At 30.0% G+C, this 5,964-nt stretch overlaps 1 long non-coding RNA gene across 2 annotated transcripts in view; it reads left to right on the top strand.

Annotated features, from left to right (window-relative positions):
• The window catches only part of LOC106457996, a 24,764-nt gene that overhangs the window by 17,131 nt on the left and 1,669 nt on the right, over positions 1-5,964 (top strand). For both annotated transcript variants that reach the window (XR_001290747.2, XR_002610288.1), the window contains exons 6-9: positions 1,206-1,255; positions 3,163-3,251; positions 3,797-3,854; positions 5,325-5,418. This is a non-coding gene — a long non-coding RNA (uncharacterized LOC106457996). The remainder of the gene's footprint in view (positions 1-1,205; positions 1,256-3,162; positions 3,252-3,796; positions 3,855-5,324; positions 5,419-5,964) is intronic.

Consider the following 5,964-nt stretch of genomic DNA (forward strand, 5'->3'; position numbering starts at 1 on the left):
TGGTTACTCATAATTATATTATGGAGCATTTTAAAAATTGGAAAGAGGTGAGTGGGGTGCCACTATTTGATTTACTACGTGAGCAATAACTTAGCAAATAGAAAAGACATTATTTTATGTTATAGCTTGTCAGTATCTGTAATTTGAGTTTCTAATTTGAACCAGTGCTGCATTCAATATACCATGTGACACACAAAAATCAATGTTTGGGTTTTTTTAATATTTACTTTTAAATTAAAAATTAAGTAATGTATAGTTCTGAAATTTGAATTATAATCTACAGTTTGGTACTAAACTTATTGAAGTAAATTCATGAAATAGTAGATCAATAAAATTTTGAATGTGAGTCAACAAACAAGGTGACATGGCCTTTCACCTGCGACCTGTATCAAAAGGGTTAATGAGTCTGAAGGATGATTTTCATGTTAAGATTATAAATACTACTTTTCATCATAGTTTTTGTATTTCATTTGCATAACCTCGAGAGCCCCCTAAATCAATATCAAAAGTTTTGTAAAATGTAAACCATGAATTGTTTACTGTAGTACATTTGCCATTGACCTTTATTCATTTATAATGCTCTTGTTGGCACTGGATATAGCAGGTAGTGTGATTGACGTGTTATTACACATCTTTATTCTGACTTGGATAAAAATATATTTCGTACTAAACATATGTAAGAAATTAATTTCTTAATTTAAGGCTGTCATTCCATCTGTCTTTGTAGTAGTCTTTTATTTGTATAATAATTTAAAAAATTTTGCCCAGTGTGAATATATTCAAAAATTTCCTAGCTTGTATAGTATTCATATAAATTATTCTTGAAATCAGTTTGCATATTTTCAAAGCTAAAATAATTTTTATGTAGTTTGTTGAACAGAGCTATACGTCATTTACGCAGTGAGAGTAACTTTTTTAAATGACTTCATGATCAAATAAAATACTTGGTTTCCAAATCAAAATCAAGTTTTTGCTTGAAATATTAAGTTTAGTAATTGCTCTTAATAAAATGAAAAATGTATTGACTACAGATGAGTTCATTATTATTTAACTAGCTTTCCTGTGATGAAAAGTCACAAACCTGACATTTGTTTGAGGATATCTTTCCACAGCGCTCTGAGGTTTGCAGTTAAATAACTACTTTGTTCTGTTTGATATTTTTTTGAGTTAGGAAAAATGTTTATATTTTCCTTATTTTTTTCTAGGTTGTGTTCTGAAAAAAGGATTAGCATTAGGTTGCAATCAAAAAGATCTTGTAAGTAATGTTTTATAAAACAATTTATTAGTCAAAAATGTTTGTGTAGTAAAACAAACAATAAAGGTGTTTTATGCTGGATATAAAAGAAAATGTATATAAAACTGGTAAATATTTTTGTGAGTAATATTTTCATAATGTGTAAAAACTAATTAAAGAGGTATCTTAGTAATTTTGTGTTTTTGTGTTATAATTACTTTAATCCTATGGCTACTGGGTCCTTGTATTGTAAGGACCTAAAGTTGCTGTTTTTATATTTTGTTCCAAAAATAAAAATAGTGGATGAAATTGTTTGAAATTTAACAAGAACTTTCCTAAAAGTATGAAGCTTAAAAAAAATAAGATATTTAATTTTGATTTTTCTACTGATTCTAATAGTAAAAAATAGTTTATTTTCTGCACTTTCTCCTGTTATTTGGAATACAGAGTTTGTGTACAGTCTTACAGCATGATTAGCACATTCTATTTTGTCCACATTTCTGGCCAAAGAAACACACTCCATTACTTGTGTAGAGATGAATTGCCATCACCAGTCATTTTCTAATGCCAGCTTTGCATCTCTTCTGAAATTTGAAATCCTTCTACAGTCATGTTGGACTTCATTGCACTAGAAGACTCGTTTCAGTTTCTGTAACAAATATGCTCGATCTCTTCAACTTTCCTTGTTGCTGCCTTACATACACAATTTATTTCTTACACTGAATAATAAAAGTTCATTTATTCTTTGACCAATATTGCTATTTCTGAGTTAGCTGTGTCCGTAGCTTCTCCTACTCCATCTGTGTCCACATTCTCCATCCCCCAAACTGACACTGAATGTTGCATAAATGACCTTCACAAACAGTACAGCGAATATAAGTGAGATGAAATAATGAGCTATCTCTTTAAAATAATGCTCTAAATGGCAATTATATTTTATTGATGCAAAAGCATAATATTGCACAATATGTGAAAAGAAAATAGTTGGCCTAACTTTTACCTAGCCAAAAAGAAAGCTTTCATATTCTGAATCACTTTTCACAAACTGAGATTTGAATATCACTTGCTCTGAAAAATTTCATGAAGGGTTATAACAATGAAAGAATTAACATTTTTTAGGTCTTGTATGGTACAGTGTGTGATAGTTGTTATTCCATAGGTATTCTATAAATGTGCGATTATAGGGACCTGTAAAATCCTTATATAGTTTACACAAATTTTACATAAACACTAACAAGCCTTTATGTTTATCCCTATGTTTATAACTAAATCATTAGTCTTGGTATTTTTTCGTTCATCAATAAAGATAAACTAAATAAAATACATTAGAGACCAGTTTTTTGCAATTAGCATTTAATGCCATTGTTTACTAACCTATCAATATTTATTTTTGTATGCTTCTGTGTGTGTGTGTGTGTGTGTATACAGACAGACACATGTTCATAAGCACATTCACTGTTCCAATTTGAAGTTACTGAAGTAGATTTCACATTATGTGAAGGAAGTGGTACAAGAGAATAACAATTGTATTATTTGCTGATAAATACATACAGTTCATTTATTAGTTGTACTTCATTTGGCTAGCATTGTTTCATAACCACAACTTTTAGGCTAGTGATATAGAACAGAAGTAGTGATGGAAATACTGGTCTATTTGGCAATAAAATGTATGTAAAATGACATTTTTTTTTACTGTCTGGAATTTTAACCTGAACCTTGATTAAAGAAGTATATGCATATATTACAGTAAAATACATTACTTGTCTGGACATTTTACAGGTTTATCATTCTAGTCTGTCATTTTAGCCTTTACGAAAAACATCATTTTGTATTTTTATACTGAAAGTTTGGTTTCCATGTTTTGCGTTGCTCACAGAAATGATTAATGGATGCTTTGGCAAATATAAATTCTTTTGTATTTTCCTCAGACATGAATAAGTAGATGTACAGGAAAACCATGAAAAGGAACGATAAAGCTAAAGTTGAACAGGCATGGAAAACACTGACATTTTTCTCTGTAAGTTTATGGCATTTATAATATTTTACCTGAAAACAGTTCTAAGTGTTATAGCAATCTAAATTGATTACCATATTAAAAAAATGGCATTAAAAACGTTGTAATTTTTTTGACATATTATATTAATAGTGTTTAAACTTTTAATGGAAAGTTTTGGTTAGAGGTTATATATTTTTGGAGTATTAAATAACTATTCTATCTACTCTGGTTTGTTTTTATGAATTATTAAATACACATTTCTTCCATCATCTTCTTTAGCAATTGGAAACTTATTTTGTCTGTTCTCCAATCTTGATACTCTGTTAAACATTTAACTATCTAATATACTTTAAGTCAAATACTGTGTTTCTGAATCAGGGCAGAGGGATGAATTTCTTAATGGAGAGGATCTTTTGCTGTATTGGCACTTGATTGATCTCTCAATGATAACATGTCATAGTTACTCTGACTGCCTTTAACTGACCTGTTTTATTATGCAGTTAAGAAATAAACTAAAATTCCTTAATGTTTCAAGAGAAGTCTCAATGCCTTTTTTTTTTTACCAGTTTTTCTCCTCGCTGGCTGAGCAGTTGTTGTAGGAAAAGTTTCTGAGTATTGTCTGAGGTGAGTTTAAAGCAAAGAAAGGCCAAATAAGCAGTTTCAACATTGTTGGAATTAAAGCTCTTGTATTTGAATGTTTTGTGAACCATTTCGGAGTAAATGCTGTATGTGAATGAAATTGAACCTTGTATTTATTATGTAACTTTATTATGAAAAGGGTATTTGTTGATCTTTATCATCTTAAAAGTGGACAAAATTCCTTTTGGTTTTTAAGATTATAGTTTAATGGTAACTGGGCTGTTAGACACCTAAAAAAAATGAAGTAAGACATTTATACATCTAATAATTTTAGAGAGGTGTTAAAACACTACAGTTTATATAATGGAGTAAAGGAAAGGTTTGAATTCGGGTGGTCAGTTTTTAACCACTTGCATTCATGATAGCATGAAAATTAAGCCACTTCCTCTTTAATGTCATTTATGACCAGATAAATAGGATCTCTACTGGGTTTTATTTTATAATTTACAATAAAAAGTTGTGTCTAAATGTCTTCATCATTTTTAAGGTGTCTAGTTGTCCTGGATTCTAGTTTTATACCTAAGATATGTTATGAATTGTGGATTCCAGTGAGGACTTGACTAGTTTTACATTTTTATTGATCTGAAGCTTTTAATGGCTAATATTCTATTTATATTTTGTTTCATAATGTCCCCCATTGAGACAATGGGGGGGATATACAGACTTACAATACTAAAATCGGGGTTTTATCCTCCATGGTGGATGCAGTAGATAGCCAAATGTGGCTTTGATGTAAAACAGTTTATTTCAAAAGATGTTTTTGTTTTAGAGCATTTTATTCTGAATTTTAAACCAAATCTTGGCTCTTCTCACGTGAGAATGTGTTTTGGTAGTTAAATATATATCGTAAAATTCTTTAGCATTATTAATATTTGAAAAGTGAGCTGTTGGAGCCATCAGTTGCTGCTCTTACTTTTTTGGTATGGGCAAATTCAGTGTTGCTTGACCTCTTGTTCTAACGTTCATGTTTAACAGTCAAATATTAACCTCTATCAGGCATATGATTTTATTCCTTTCCAGTTTTTGATATTATAAGTTAAAAAATAAAATACCTTGTTGTTAATAAATTGATACTCTAAGTATCCAAATGGTTAAGAAAATCCAGTTGGAATGTGAACTTGAATTAATTGTTAAATAATGTTTGAATGGTGTTGGACAAATAAGTAAAATTTTTTTTAAAATCAAAAAGTTTTTTTTTGCTATTTTAGCATGTTTTCAGAGAATATAAAGCAATATACTATTGATTGCAAAACTTGATTTTTGAATATATATTAGTTCTTGCTGCTGTTACATATTGGAATAAAAGTCACACAGTGGAATTTTCTAGTCAGCTGATGATCTGCGTGTCATCTGAATATTGATGATAAAATAAATGGCTGATGACTAGCCTTAGAAATGTGATAATTAATGTACCTTGATTTGAAAAGCATGGTAAGACAGTATTTTCTTTGATAGTTCGGACTCGAGAATCCATACTGTCTGCTTAGAGAGGAAGTAATGACCACAGTGCTCTTTAATGTAAACATGCCAACACATCTGTTATTTAAAAGTAAGTTTTAAATAAAAGTCCTTGGATTATACTGAAATTTGTGTTCCATTTCATTTGTTTCTTTAGAATTTTGTGATAATTAGATGACTTTAATCCTACACTCTGAAGGTGCTGAGTTGATTTTCAAACTGTTTACTTTACTTCATCTTGACCCCGTTATCAAGAGTAACTGTTGCATATTAGGTTGTCAAAAAATTAATGTCCCAAAAAATGTACATTATATATAATAGTTAAATGAACTGCCTACACGTCACGGTAGTGTAGCCTGTAAAGTTTAGTGTACTCTAATCCCTTAGTGATAGCACACGACAAGACACACAATCAAATACAAGAAGGGAAACAATGCCTCTGTAACAACAGAGAATATCAAAGAAGTTTATGGAAATGTTTTGAACGTTTGTAAGTGTCAACAATGGTTCAGTAGATTTTGTTCAGGTGACTTTAGCCTTAAAAACTGATATTGATGCTTTGAAGACATTAGTCTAACCCAAAGCAACACACTCATGAAATGGCCTTGAAATTGCATGTCTCTCATGAAACAATACA

This window comes from Limulus polyphemus, unplaced genomic scaffold, assembly GCF_000517525.1.
Source record: "Limulus polyphemus unplaced genomic scaffold, Limulus_polyphemus-2.1.2 Scaffold401, whole genome shotgun sequence".
In the NCBI taxonomy this organism is placed as follows: Eukaryota; Metazoa; Arthropoda; class Merostomata; order Xiphosura; family Limulidae; genus Limulus; species Limulus polyphemus.